The sequence below is a fragment of the Pteropus vampyrus genome, unplaced genomic scaffold, assembly GCF_000151845.1.
Source record: "Pteropus vampyrus isolate Shadow unplaced genomic scaffold, Pvam_2.0 Scaffold84, whole genome shotgun sequence".
NCBI classification, from domain to species: Eukaryota; Metazoa; Chordata; class Mammalia; order Chiroptera; family Pteropodidae; genus Pteropus; species Pteropus vampyrus.
Window position 1 is genome coordinate 3,752,967 of NW_011888865.1, and position 15,692 is coordinate 3,768,658.

The 15,692-nt window shown below is 34.9% G+C and overlaps 1 protein-coding gene and 1 pseudogene across 1 annotated transcript in view; one reads left to right on the forward strand and one right to left on the reverse strand.

Annotated features, from left to right (window-relative positions):
* Positions 1-15,692, reverse strand: part of GRM5 (glutamate metabotropic receptor 5) — a 418,657-nt gene that overhangs the window by 131,711 nt on the left and 271,254 nt on the right. The gene's annotated exons all lie outside the window — the stretch shown is intronic.
* On the forward strand, positions 2,543-2,661 carry LOC111742009 (annotated as a pseudogene).

Here is a 15,692-nt window from a genome sequence, read left to right on the forward strand (position 1 = left end):
GCCAAGGCCTGAGTGCTGATTGCTGTAAATCCTACCCTTCTTATCTGTTTCTATCAGACTCTCAGTGGTCAAGACCCACTGATTTCTCCAATGATCTTTGTGAGATGAGACCCAAGTGTGCATCCTAGGAAGCACCCGCTAAACATTGGAGGAGCTAGATCTCTACCTTGGGCTCTTTTTCCCCCTAGAGAAACCATAGGCCCAGGTAGGCCCTCTTATGGTGGGGCTCTGCTGGCCTGGGGGAGAGAGGATATGGTTAGAGTGCAGACACTCCTCTTATCCTTCTAATTGGATTCTTCTCAGTCTCCGTGTTCCAGAGAGGTGCTTAAGCCTCACTCCTGGGTTCTGGGATTTTCACAAGGGTGTCTTGTCTATGGATAGTTACTAGCTGGTCTTGTTGTAAGGGCAGCAGAAGTCAAGAACAATGTATGTTGCCATCTTAATTGTGTCACTCTGGCAGTAGTTTAGTTTTCATAGATATTTTAAATGTGAATGTGACACAATTCAATTTGCAGTTTTGATAGATGACTCTTTTATACAAATAGATTTGAAGAAATAAAGGCAGAGTTACTTATTAAGAGGCTACTGCAATAATTTAGGTGAGGACTGATGAGGGTTTGAAAAAGAGAAGTGATTGCAGGATGAGAAGTAAGGGACTTCAGAAATATTCTATTTAGATGTTCAAAGAGGCATGATTTGTTGTAATATTCTGTGGAGTAGGGAGTAGGAAAAGTAGTCTGGAATGACTCTGAATTCCCTTGAGTGATCAGCACCATTTACTAAAGAGAAATGTGGGTAGGAGAGTTTAGTCTTAGATATATTGACTTTGAAATGTTTGTGAAACATAAGTGGCTTATGTCAGAAATACAGTTATAGACATAATCTGAATTTAGAGAAGTCTGGTCTGAGATATTTAATTTAAATGTTGTCAACAGATTAATATTTGATAGAACTGTTAGAGAAAATGTTATTTCAATAAGTGTTTTAGGCGATGTGGGCAAGGAAGAAATATTTCAATAAGTGTTTTAGGCGATGTGGGCAAGGAAGAAATGCTAATACTTATGGAGTACATGGAGAAAACATTCTTATAGGATTTTGATAAAGAAAAGATAAAGAGGGAAGAGAATAACAGTGGTGGGGAGTGGAGTGCTAACTCAAAGCCAAGAAAAGCCAGAGCTTCAAAAGGAATAATAACAGCCAGCAATGTTAGATCCAACAGAGAGCATAGGATTTTAAATTGTCCTTAAGACCTGGCAACACAACTGGGGAGTTTTGGTGGAGTGTAAGGACAAAAGCCAGATTTTAATGAAGACTGTAGGAGAAAATAGGCAGAAGACAAAGTTGATGTGAACCATGAAAGAACAGATCAAATTGTATGCTTTTCCCTAGAAGTCTTCAACAATTTAGAAATAGGGCTACAGCAGGTGGATTATAGAATGGAATTTGCTGAATTAGAGAAGTGTGAAAATCAGGCTTGGAAGAGATTTGAGGGTGTTGCTGAGAAAGGAGTTTAATCAGCTATGGCATAGGATGATTAAGAAAGTCAGGCTGGCATGCAAGAAGCTGAAATATTGGGAAAAAATGGAGAAATCATAAGACAAGGGAATTCTATGAGAGCAAGACTATAGCAAGGGCAGTGAAAATAAGAAATGGTAAAAGCAAAAATTAGATGGTAAAAGTGAAATGAGAGATGATAAAGCATGCTTATCCAGAGGGTAAATACTGGATTTCTGATTTCTAGGTGATGGAAGAATTCAGGATGTGCCATTAGGCACGTGCTAGCACAGATAAGGCATTTATTTTTCTTACCCGCCATGCAACACTATTCTTTCCAATTAAATTTCACTTCAACTAATTATTTTAAGCACCCATATATTATCATGCTAGATTATAATAAAGACATTTTACTACTAGAAGCTTTTGAACATATAACAGTAAACAACATTTTAATGATACGGAGGTTATTTTGTTTGTTATGCTTGTTATTTGTGGTTTATTTGGTTGAGTTATTTAAACCCAATATGATGTTCATCTGATGGACAGAATATTTTTATCTGAGTACATGATCCTCTTGTCTTTTCTGCTAACCAGACAAGCACTGATAGTATGTGATCTCTAGAGCAGTTAGGGTTTTACACACATAGTCACACACATGTATACACATATCAACGCATATGCTAACACATGCAAGCGCACATACATGCATGCTTTCACACACGGATACAAATATATTTGCACAGGAAAAACAGAATCTATTATTTTCAGTGTAAGTATTCCCTCATCTGAGACATTATTCCTGACAGAATATTTTGGAAAGAGGCAAACAGTTCTAAAGAACTGAGACAATATGATGGTGTGCAGTTGTGAAATTATTGGCAATGAGCAATGCAAGATTTTAGTCACCATGTAATACCAAAGGAATCAACACCAAAATTATCAATACTCTGAGTGTGAAGTGAGGCAATTCAGTCATTTTTCTCTGGACCCTGGTCATTAAAGTCACCCCAGAGGAGCCTGGAAACTTAAGAATAATTTATTTCTGGTCTACAGTCATGCCACCCTGAACACGCCTGATCCTGTCTGATCTCGGAAGCTAAGCAAAGTCGAGCCTGGTTAGGACTTGGATGGGAGATCACCTAGGAAGACCAGGTCCTGTGGGCGTAAAATAGTAATAATAATAATAATAATAATAATAATAATAATTTATTTCTGAGAAGCAGATGTATTTGCTTCTCATCTTACCAAGTTCATTTATTAAATATTTTTTAGGCTGATAAAATCACTTTTCTAGTTTTTTCTTGCCTCTAAATGGTTTAAATGTACTGGCTGTTCATTCCTGAATGTCTAGTTAGGGTGAAAGTCATGTTTCAGAAGTAAAAAGGGGGAAAAAGGTGTTTAGGGAGGTATGTTTTATCTTTAGTGGAAAATATGAACCCAGGCAATGAGAGAAGACTAGAGAAGGGGTGGACAGGGCCAAATGGCTTATAGTTTAATATCTGTAATATCAGACCAGAGTATACACACTATTTTGGGGAAAAAAAAAGTGTTATTAACAAGCATTTATGTGCCACAGGTTGTTGGACTGTGTTGCAGTATTTGAAAAGAGCAGATGTGAGGGCAAGGTATAGACTTACAGAGAGAACATTGAGAAGATTCAGAGAAGTGGGAGAGAAGAATCCGCAGATCTTGTTTATATGCTGCATCTAAGAAATATCCGAATGAATTAGAGAATCATTCTAGAACATATTTTGGTAGGGAAGAAGTGCTGAGGGTCACTGACCTCTACTGCATTTTATGTGATTGACCACTTCCTCCTGGAAAATCTCTTATCCTGTGGCTTCCTCACTGCCCTGGCTTCATTCTCTGGGATTCTGCAAGTGGGCCTCTCTTCCTATTCCTGCACCTTAGGGATTGGTGTTCCCTGGGGAGTTGTCTTTGGTATTTCTTACCCGCACTTTTATACAGTCTCTTATACATTTCATCCTATGACTCCAATTACCGTTTTTATCCAATTACTTCTAAATTTCTGCCTCCAGCTTTGTTATTCTTCCTGAGTTCTAGATCAGAGTATTCAACACCTATGAGATAGCTCGACCCAGGGGTACCTCCAATATAACTTATTCAAAACTATTATATTTATCATTTTCCCTGACAGCAACTATTGCCCTCTCTGATGTACGTCTCTAGATGGGTGCTACCATTATTCCTCTAATTGTTCGAACGAGAGTCTTAAGGAAGGTCTGATGTCACTCTTCCTTACCAGGGATCTCCCACTTCTAGGGACAAAGTCATGGTGATGCCATGTCCTTTCTATCTTGGGAACCTGCTCCTTTTCCCACAACCACCCCAGTGTTGGATTTATTTAGGAACTCCTCCTTTCTTGCTTGGAATAGATAGTACTGGTCTTCTTTTGCTGTTATTTGTGAGATTATACAACACAACTTTAATGATATTACATCTGTGCCTAAACATTCTCCTTGGCTTTCTCTGCCTTTAAATAAAGTCCAGACTCCTCAAAAAAGTCCATAAGAATCTTCATGCTGTTGTCCTTGCCCATTATTATCTCCCATCATTCTCCTGGTTTTTTTTGTTTGTTTGTTTGTTTTTTTGTTTTTTTTTCTGTGTGCTTTGATTTCTTCAAGTTTCTCCCTAGAAGCTATCATGGTTTCTTCTTACTAATTCTCCCTACCTCCAGTTTTAATAATCAATCATGTTTGTTTAGTTCCACCTTTCTTCTTTTCATCTTACTAACTTCTACCTGTTCTTCTCACTTCATTTCGGATGCCTTCTAAGTCTTTTATGATCTCACCTGTCTGAAAGAGATATGCATTTTTGTACCTTAAACATTCTTTGCTTAATTTCAATTTAGCATTTCAATAGTTAATATGCCTCTCTTCTTCAAGAAAGTGAAATTCTTATGAATAGTGTTTAGGTCCCTAGCCCCAGCACTTTATTCATTGCTTGTCAATAAACAGAGACTTCCTAATGCTGAATAATCAAAAGGAGTGTGGTAATTGTTGAAGAGGAAGGGCTTTCTTATAAGGAAAAGAGATATGCTAGCAATTTAAGTGGATAAAGATTTTGGAGGATATGCTGAGCTTTCAGGCCTGTAGGGGATTTGGGAGGGGAAGTAATATTTTCTGTCTTCAAGAAGATTAAAATCTTCTTGGTCGATAAACTTTTGGTACACAAAATAATTTAAAACAACCTAAGGCTATTTATAAGTAAATGGCAAGTGTTTGATGCACACAAGAAGAGAAGTTCAACAGTAGGGGGAATTTAAAGGAATGAGGATCATCCTGTCAGGCTTTAAAGAAAAAGAAAGAACTTGAACTGCATTTTTATGTATTCATAGCTTTTATATAGATTGAGAAAAATATGATTTTTTTTAAGATAAAGGGACCATGAGGTAAAAGAATGTACATTTTTCATGGCATGTGTGAGTGGAAGTAAGAATTCTGTCTTAACTATTGCCTCCATGAAGATCTGAACTCTCTCCAAAGGTTCTGTCCAACAATTATAACTATTTACCAGATCGTTCTATCAATATGTCCCATTCTCTTCTGAAACTCTATACTTAAAATTAAACTCATCTTTTTTTCTACTTGCCCTTTCTAGATCTCTCTCAAGTAATCCAGAATTCAAAAACTGGACTCATTCTTCCACATCCCTCACATACAGAGTCAAGTAATGATCTTTGCACTTAATAGGTATTCTATAAATGTTTGTTGAATTAACAAAAGGAAAGACTTTGGAGTTGAACGTGACCACATAGAGGGCTAAATACAGGGACATGTGAATTGAGTGTGGAAATGCAGAATAACAGATGGCTACAATTGAGGGTCTGGGCATCCTTACATATAAGAGAATCAATCACAGTGTGTTTAAAGAGTGAGAAACCTCAGGTCCTAGGAACTGCAGCTCTGGTTTCATGAACCCTTGGATAAAAGCCCTGAGGTTAATTCTAACAAAGAACTTGGCAACAAAAATCATTAGGTAAATCAAAGTATTTTATCCTTTAGGGAAGTTACCACTATTTCATAAAACTTAATTTAATGTCTTAAATTTTATTGTAACACACTTAAAATTTAGTCTATCTAATTCAGTGTTTTAGTCCCATAATCGATTGATTGTGTAACCATAATTGACTGGACTCTCACTTTCAACCTTTTCAGAGGAGCTATAAAATTCTTCAAAGCACATTATTAATTCAGTCTTTAATGAATTATTTGTAAACATAACAAATGTTTATTGGGTAACTACTATATGTCTATGCTACCATTTGAATTACAATGACATATATAAGACATTCTTTATCTACCTTCACGCACATCCCTTACACACCTAAGATCCTTGGGGGCAGGTATTATATCTTTGTTATATTTATATCTCAGTACTTGGAAAATAGTAAACACTGAATAAACATTTGTTGAATTAATGGATGATAAATTAAACATTATAAGGGCTATGGTTTCTATATGCACAGGATGCTAAAGGAAGTATAGAAAGAATAATTACTTATTGCCTAGAAAAGTGTATTTCAGAGAGTATATTTTCAATTTTGTTGATAAATTTTGAAATGAAAAAGTGACTGAGACACAGTGAATTCCTCAATTCAATTACTCTATTGTTATCAAGCTGCTATATATATAATGGAAGTGATTATTTTTAAACTGCAATTTATAGACTTGATAAGTTAATGGATTTTTAAAGCTGAAGTTAATCCATTCATATAATCAACACCTATTTATTTAGCACCTACTGTGTTCTAGGCACTGCATTTAATTCTTGTGGTCAAATGGTGGCCAAGACAAGGACATTTTTGTTGAAAGAACTCAGTAGGTATTCATCTGGAATTATAAAAAAGCAATTTATATTTAAAAAATGAAAATAATTTCTGATTATTTAACTGCTTGAAAAATACTTGAAAGCTGTGGAAGTGCAGTTAGAATAATGAGATGATAAGTTGTTACAGAAATGAATTAATAACCCTTTAAAATCTTTTATTAGTGGACAATCTATAATTCATATTTTTACTTATGTTAATGTCCAATGAAGTTAATTTACTATATACATTTATGTAAATAGAAGGCATATATATATATATGTACATATTTGTGTGTGTGTGTGTGTGTGTGTGTGTGTATAATTTTTATTCAATTGTACATTTGCAGCATTATCTAGAAGCCCTGACTTATAGTGGGTAGTGTTTTCCCTTTCAACATTCACTCATGTAATTTCCTGCAGTAAAGACATGTTTTAACTGCAGAGATGAGTTGCGATTGGCCTTGGTAAATTAGGGCGATCTCTCCTATTGCCACGGTTATTGCTTTAGGTAATCTTAGCCAATATAATAAGAATTTATATTTCTCCTGGCTTAGTCAGAACCTTTGCTGGGAACTATGGGACACAGATATTTTCTTTCTCCCTCTGGACAATATTATGAGGTTGTAGAGCTGCTAATTGCTACTCATCCACCATGAGGGAGAAACTAACCTGAGAGTGAAGCTAGAACATGGAGAGTCACAAAGAAATGGATTCAGAGACCTGGTCATGTCATGCCTAAAACCTGACCACATGGATTTTTTAATTACATGAACTAAAAATTCCTCTTTAATGATGAAGTCAATCTATGTTGAATTATCTGTTATTTGTATCAAAACAAATTAGTAATAGCAATACTATATATCTTTAATTCTTCACAAATTAAAAATCACAATATACAAAACAATGTGGACTTACAAACATGATGAACTTTTAACTGGTCCTGCCATTCTGAACGTTTCTACAATTGTCCCTTATATGAACCACACCATCTAAATTATTGCTTCTTTAGTCCACTGGCCATCAGCATTCATTTTTCAGCCTTTTATCATACTTAGCATTTGGCTAATTATTTCTCATTTATTTATTAACTTTGTCAACTCATTTATTTAGGAATTCCTATGTCAGTCAATGAATTCAGATAGGAAGCATGCCATATAACAAAAAAATATATATATTATATGCCATAATACTGAGTAAAACATTAATACCAAGATCGCATAATAATTTTTAATGAGGGAAATATATACAACCATGAAGAAAGGGTTATATAAATTTGACCCCCTGTCTAGGGGCCAGTAATATTTTGATGAGGACGTAAATGTTTACTCTGAGCTCAGAAGTGATAATTAACAAGAAATATGCTAATAATAATTACCAGTAAAGCAGTATCCTGGGAAGGAATATTCTATTGAAGCCTGTATTTGAAGCCCTTAAGGTAGGAAGGAGCATGGTTCATTTAAAGATATGAAAGAAAGCCAGGGCAGAGAATGAGCGGGAGAGTGACACAAGATGCCTTATAGGAACCTTGCAGAGCATTTTAAATATTTTAGTCTTTTCCCTAAGAACAATGAAAAGTCACAGAAGAGTTTCAAATAAGCAATGGCAGGATCATATTTGCATTTTAGAAACATCACTCTGTATACTAGTTAAAATATAAAAAAATTAGTGGTGAAAGGCAAACTAAGGGACGCAGTTGCAAATTAAGATGTAATTGCACTGATTCATGAGGGAGGTCACTGTAGCTTAGATGGTGATAATGGAGATGGAAAGTAGTGAAGAAATTTGAGGATGGTGAGGAATAGAACTGGGATTTTCAGGTTTGTTGGCTACACGTAGAAAATAGAGGATTATATGACTTAAAATCTCTTGCTTAAACAAATATAGGGCTAGTTGTACCAGTCATTGTGAGAAGGTACACGGAGAATAATCCGTTTTGGGAAGAAAGTTATGAATTATATTTTAACTATGGCGACTTTCTAATATACAAGTAGAGATGTTAGAAATACCAGTTTGAAATTCAAAAGAGTTTGCACTGGAGACATTACTCTGAGAATGAGCAGTCAGGACTATCGGTTATAAAAGAAATCAAATACAAACTAGCTTGGTAAGTGTATGTATGTATGTATGCAAGTGTGTGTGTATCTATCCATCCATCTATCCATCCTTCTTTCCATCCATCCATGCACATATCCATCCACCTTTCTCTTATATTACTAGGAAGTCAAATCGTAGAGTTGGCTTCATGTATCACTATGTCGTGGGACTCAAATGATAGTGTTAGCCCCTTCAATTTAGAAGTTGGGAGGGAAGACAGATTAAATTATTTAGAAACTATGTGGAAGATAAGTTGAAAGCAAGTGTCATTATTCTGAGGGATATCTCTATCAATAACACTTAGCTTTAGCATACTCGATTTCTATTAATTAAAGTCAGTAAAATACAAACTAAATGAATCCATTTTAAGTAAGGCACTTTTCTGTTTCCGAGATTTTGAAGTTGAAACTCACTTCCTTAACCCTGTTTCATATTACTTTCCTCATTCTTCACCTTTTTCATCTATTTAATAAATAAAAAAAACTCAAAGACCTGAGAATTGCTATAGTTTCAATAATTAAACTATTAATTTACTTACATAAACCAAGTTTATTATCCTTATTCAAGCCTTAGCTTGCCAGATGCTATACTGGTATTCTATGAGCAGTATCTGCAGTGACACTCTCAGCATTAAGCCAAAATTTCACACTTTCTTGATCTTTCATCATGTCTACATCTCACTTCTATCACATCACTCTCACCATTTTCCTCTTGAGCCTTCCTGATGGTCTGAAAAGCACTCAGAAGGAGGTATACAAGGAAGATGGAAAAGGCAGAATGATATGGGTTCTGGTCTGTCAGGAGTACCTCATGATATAAATATCTTGCCTAACTCATAAGTGGTCCTTGAAAAGCCTGCTTTTTAATCTATAAGATATTTTTTCAACCTAGAGCTGGATTGAAAGACCTCCTGAATGAAGAGGCCTATATCACCTAACAAAAGGAAGAGAGTATACTGGAACAAATTTAGGAATCAAAAATTCATCATGGTGTTAAACACTTTGTGAAAAAGCTAGCTGAGAATTATAGATGAGATATAATTACGGAGCTTTTGCAAGACTGTGGCTTTTGTAAGATATCCTCGTGACTGATTCTAAGTCTGAGATTCAATGCCTTTCATTGTCTCTAGATCTCAGACCCTCCTCTTTAGGAGTCTTGAATGGACCTGTTCTCAAAACCTTTGTCAGCATTTCAATTATTCTCTTTGCCTTCTCTCTTTTCCTGGATCTTCAGATTCGCACAGGTCTCAACATGTTAAAAAACAAAAACAAACAACAACAACAACAACAAAACAGCAGTCTTAACTTGCTCTTATTTCCTCCTGTTATGTCATATTTATTCCTTTTTATTAACTTTCAAACTTGTATTAATGGAGCACATCTTATACTTCCACTTTCTCGACTTTTAAAAGTCATCTTCCTTTTTGTACCTCTTACAAAAATCTCTTCAAGTAAATAAACGCTGACATAATTTTTTTTGTGTGTGATGTCTGTCCTTTTTCCCTTTGACATCTCTGGAACCCTTTCTTAAAACTCCTTCCTCTCTGGTTTCATGATTCAGTGTTATTGGGCTTGGAACTACTTTTTTGACTCTTTTTCTTCCTTTTCATTTCTGGATTATATTTCCCCTGTTGTCTATAAACTAGAGGTTGAGTTCTCTTTTTGTTATTCATATTACATGCTCTTTTTTGGAAAAATCTAACCATTCCACGGTGATTACTTTTCACCTACTCATTAAACGATCCAAATTGTAGCCACCAAAAGTACTACCACATATTTACATATGAAAAATCTGGTGCCCACATAGAATGCCAAGATTTCCAATATTGTTAGCACAATTTAAGATTTATGATTACTTTTTAATTTAAATTCAATAAGTAAACTAGGACACAAGGCCCTAGTTTACTTATTGAATTTAAGAATAGATCATGTATTTCCCTATGTATCAGTATATGTCTATGGGGCTTCTGGGAAGTTGGCTGAAGTAAGGAGGCAGAGCCTGAAAGATGCAAGCATCATTGAGCAACTTTCTTGTGAATATAATATAAAAATTTAGCAACAATTTAGCCTTGGAGAATAATGATTTTAATAAAAATATGGAGCTTATGATTCAAATCAGAAAAAAAGTAAACATTGACCATAATCAGGAATGGTATTAGATGTAATCATGCATAGCAATAATATACAGGGCGACCTATTAGTTAACTTTAAGGAAACTACACCAGAGTATCAGTTATTCAACATCCGAAAAATGTTTGTGCACCATTTTTTTTTCCTCTTTAAATCCTAGTTATCCTTTAAGGACATATTCTGACATTAATTACTTTCTGACACATTACCCAATCCTTGATTTACTCTCAAAAATGAATCAATTTTTCATACATCTGCTTATGATGACTTGATTGTATATCTGTTAATGCAGTTTTCGCTAATCACAGTTGGACAGAGTATAGTCAGGTGTTTATTTGTATAAACTACCACTAATTTGTGATTTCCATGAATTAAAGGAAACTTCCTTCCTTCCTTTCTCTCTTTCTCCCTCCCTCTTTTATTTCTTCCTTTCCTCCCTCTTTCCCTTCTTTCTCTTTTTCTCAATATTTCTTAATTGTTTGGTTCACTATACCTGCTCAATAGCTTACTGGGGTTTAAATTGAATAGTCTTTTTAATCAACTGATTTTTCGGGTAACCATTTTGTACTGAGCATTTTATTATTGATTGATTGATTGATTGATTGATTGGTCTTCCTAGGTGGTCTCCCACCCAAGTACTAACCAGGCCAGATGGGATCAGGCATGTTCAGGGTGGCACGGCCATAGACATATTGAACATTTTAAATTATTTCAATTTCATTACTACCTTAAAGAGTTAATTTCCACCTCTAAACAAAAGCAAGATACTTTCCTCCCAACTCGCATAAGCATTATGTTATTAATAAAGTTTCCATACTTTATTTACAAGGTACTTTCCCTCCTAACAATTTATGAAAATGAATCATAACTATAATGCCACCACAGGCAGGTTTCAGGGAATCATTGTCCCCACAAGGAAGTGCATTAATTTCATACTGTGGTTCATTAATGGTATTGTCATGACCCCATGAGGTATGGGCCTTTGTAAAACCCTGATGTTTTCCTAATTACTCAACTTGAACTCTATTCCTTTACCAAGAGGTCCTTCCCACTAAGTGTCACCAGGGAAATCAATGCACGCAGTCATCTTCTATTACCTTAGCAGTTTACATTGCACCTGTTAAATTTATGTATGTATTTATGGTTATTTGTTTGTTTTTATTTGTTTAGCTCCTGCTAGACTATAATATGCTAGATTCCCTAGGTGTAATGTGATAAGCTATGCATAGAATTACCAGAATGGAGCCTGTCAATTGGCATTGTCCTCAAAGTCACTAATATTCACTCAAAATAGCTTAATAAATTTTATTATTTTGAAATTAGTTTTTCATATAAATTCTTTTATAGTGGGTAATTTGAAAATAGCTTTATGTGCTCTCATGCAAGATTCGACATTTATGGATACACAAAAATTGATTATATAGGAAAAAATCAGTCAAAAACAACAACAAAAATATTTAATGAGCCCTATTATGTGATGTCCCACTTGCTTAGGCACTGGAAAATTAGTGGTGGCAAGAGATAAGAAGAGTGCCTACTCTCATGGAGCTCTTTCAGAGGGATTGGCAGCAAAAACAAATATACATGCATATAACTTTAGGTAGTAATATGTGCTATAATAAAAGAGACTAAAGTGCAGTGGATTAGATAATAATGGTGGAAGGGATTGTGTACCTAGCTAGAGTGATATGAACGTCTGGGAATAAAAAATCTGGGCAGAGAAAATGGGATATACAAGGACTCTGATGAAGAAATAAGTATCAGTATGTTCTAAGGATAGAATAAGGAACAATGTAGCTGAAACATAATGAAGAAATAGGAGAGTAGTAAGAGATTACTTTGAAGAGGTAGAGGGGGATCTGATCACGTTGGATTTGTAGGTCATTTCATTCTAAATGTGATGTGAGACCTAATATACTAGTCCAGGTAAGAGATGAAGATGGCTTGAATTGAGAGGCATAAATATTGGTACCAGTTATTGCACTATATTTTGAAGCCGAAACACAGTACAATTTGCTATTGGATTGGATATGAGGAGTTATAAATAGAGAGTAGAGGTGAACCCAAAGATTTTTTGCTTGAAGGATGAATGGTAGAAATATAATTAAAGTGGAGATATCTGGGAATGGAGCAAGCTTTAGAGACACAGATCAAGTTATCTATATTAATATGCTACATTTAAAATGTCTATTAGATATTCAAGTTGAGATGTTGAGAAAGCAGCTTAAATAAACGAGTCTGGAGATCAAGGAAAGAGGTCCAGTCTGGAGACAACACATTTCAGAATCAGCAGCAATAGAAATGGCCTTCAAAACCACAAGAAAAAAAAATATATATATGAAACAAAGAGCATAGGACAAAACTGTGCTTTTTCACAGAGCCTCCTTCCTCCTTTTACCTTCTCCTCCTTCTCTGCACCCTCCACATATGTCCACAGCTTCCTCCCTAATTGCTCAGCTGGAAGTGATTCTTCTTCAAAAACTCTCCTCAAATTGTCCATTTCCTATCTAACTCATGGCACTGCCCTGGCACTGAGTAGATTTTGCTTTCTAGTAACAGTTATGTTTTAGTTTTACCTACTCTACTAGACACTCACACAAAAGTCCCATCTGGAAGCTTCTGTACTTTCTATTCAGTTTGCCTAGACATGTTATCTTCTTTCCCAAACTCTGCTCTTTCCTCATCATTTTATCTGGCCTACATTTGATCACTGGGCAAGGCCTTTCACCCTTAAAGCCTTCCCTAGTTCCACAATCTAAATGAGGCTCTGGTATAACTCTAGGTTTAGGTTTTCCCACAGTAGAAAAGCCATATCAGAAATTCATCATTAAAAAATATGTATTCCACATCTATCTATACATGATGGTGGAAAACAAATTATACCTACTTTACATCTAAATATATTTTTATATTTTTTCACTGGTAAAAAAATGGGAATTTTCAATTCAATATGTATGGCATGGTACTTTATATTTAGAAAAGCCCTTCACCAATATTATTAAATAATTCATCAGTGTACTCCTGCTGATTAACTGTTAGTATTACTATATAGTAGATAAAGAAAAAGTAGGAAACTTTAAAGATTTTATCTAAGTTACAAGATAGAAATAGTACTGAGAGTCAAATCCAAACTTTGCTGACAATTGCAATCTTTCTTCTACCCTAAAACAGCCTATTCAGAAGTCTCAAATATTTAATTTTAGTCTTGATTTAATTTTTAATCTTTTCCTTTCCTTCACTATGTATATTTAACTACATTCACAGGCATTTTCACATACATAGTCATTCACATTAAGTGGTCAAATAGGCTGGGTCATTTGAAAAGGTCTTGAATGAGAAAAGAGAAGGGCAGTGAGACAGGTATGATTATAGATCTGTGAAATGAAGCTCTGTAAAGATCTACCTTCAGTACTGGACTTAAATACTAAAGATTTCAACTCTTAGAATCAGATCATTCAATATATAAATAAAGGTAATAAAGGCACTAAATAGTGGATAAAGTTTGTATCTTAACCTCTACTTTACTTGTTATACAGTCTCTTTCAATTTTCTTTAATTGTATTTAATTTTAAATTATTTTATTCCCAGTAGCTATAATTAAAGTGCATATTTGCAATGAACAAGTTATTTTCTAATGCTCAGGCCGTAGGAAGTCCAACTCAGAATGATATTCTCCAAGTTTCAGTACAAACTCAATAGCATACATAAAATATTGACCCAAAGTAGGACTTCTTATATTTTAATAAAGTCTATTTGATTTAATAGTTAAATATAGCCTAGTGAAAATCAATTTTTAAGGCACATAGGAAAATCCAACTAGAAAACTTTTTACTTATCCTGAGATTATTTTTTTTCGGTTATATAGACAATTTCTCAAGGAAACAAAATTACCCAAATATTTTATTCACTAATCGCAAATATATCAAAAAGGAACATAATCTCTATATTTTACTTGCTCACCAGATGAGAGAATTATATTAACTGTATGTAGTATTCATAGATACATAGCAGAAAAAGAATTGTCTTTGAATCAGACAGATCTGAGTTTGAGTCTGGCCACATCCTCATTTTATTAGATTAGACCTTGAACAGTTAGCTTCCATGAAACTCGCTTTCACCATCTGCAAAATGTGGGATAAAAATACCACCTTTACATGGTTAGTTATAATTTTAATGTTAAAGTACAAAAATCACTCATACAAAACAAACACTAAGTGAAAGGTCCATTGAATGCATAAGATAAAATTTCATAATGTGATGCTCACACTATCTAGTACAGTACCTGGCACTTGATAAATATTTGTTGAATAAATGAATATTAGAAACTGCTGTGACACTGAAAGAACAACTCATTGTTTCAATATTTTTGTCCATATTTAAAAACAAAACATTCCTCCATATTTTATTCAACAAATATTTATCAAATGCCTATTCTGTATGAGGCACTGTGTCAGGCTTTGGGAACAGTGAATAAGTGTAACTTTGAGAAAAGTTAGTAAAACAGATCCCTGAATGGGCAATTTCCATTCACTGTGATGAGTTAGGTAGCACAAAGAACAATATGAACTTGTAGGAAGGGCACTCAACCTAGTTTTGAAGTATTTGTTAAGACTTCTCAGAGAATATCTGAGATGTACGGGTCTGTACAAAAATAGTGAAAAATTGAGGTAATGAAAGCACATTATAGGTGGAGGAAACCATATAAACAATAAGAAAGCCTGGTTCATTAGGGGCCTGTTTGGCTACAGTGAGGAACTTACACACTGCAAATTATGCTTGCTGGTTTTCTTCAGTTTCGTAACTCTCTAACCTCTCTGGATCTGGATCTCAGACAGTCCCTTAGGCACTGTTCTCACTTGCATCCACGCTCAGCTTTAGCAGATCACTTTCTGATTCCCAGCTCTGTTTTCCTTCTACCCCTTCAACGCTGATGTTGTGCCTGTTCCTCCTGGTGTCTGACATCAGTTTATGACCCTTCACTGGCTTCCTTCCTGTGTACTGCTCTTGGCATGAAAACAGAGTCCCAGCTGTGGAGCACGGTGATACAGATGACCATCAGACACTAGCAGAGACTCATCTGGGGAGGAATAAATGGTCCCACTGCACTTAATCTAAAGAAGCACTTTTGTTTTTTCCTTAATT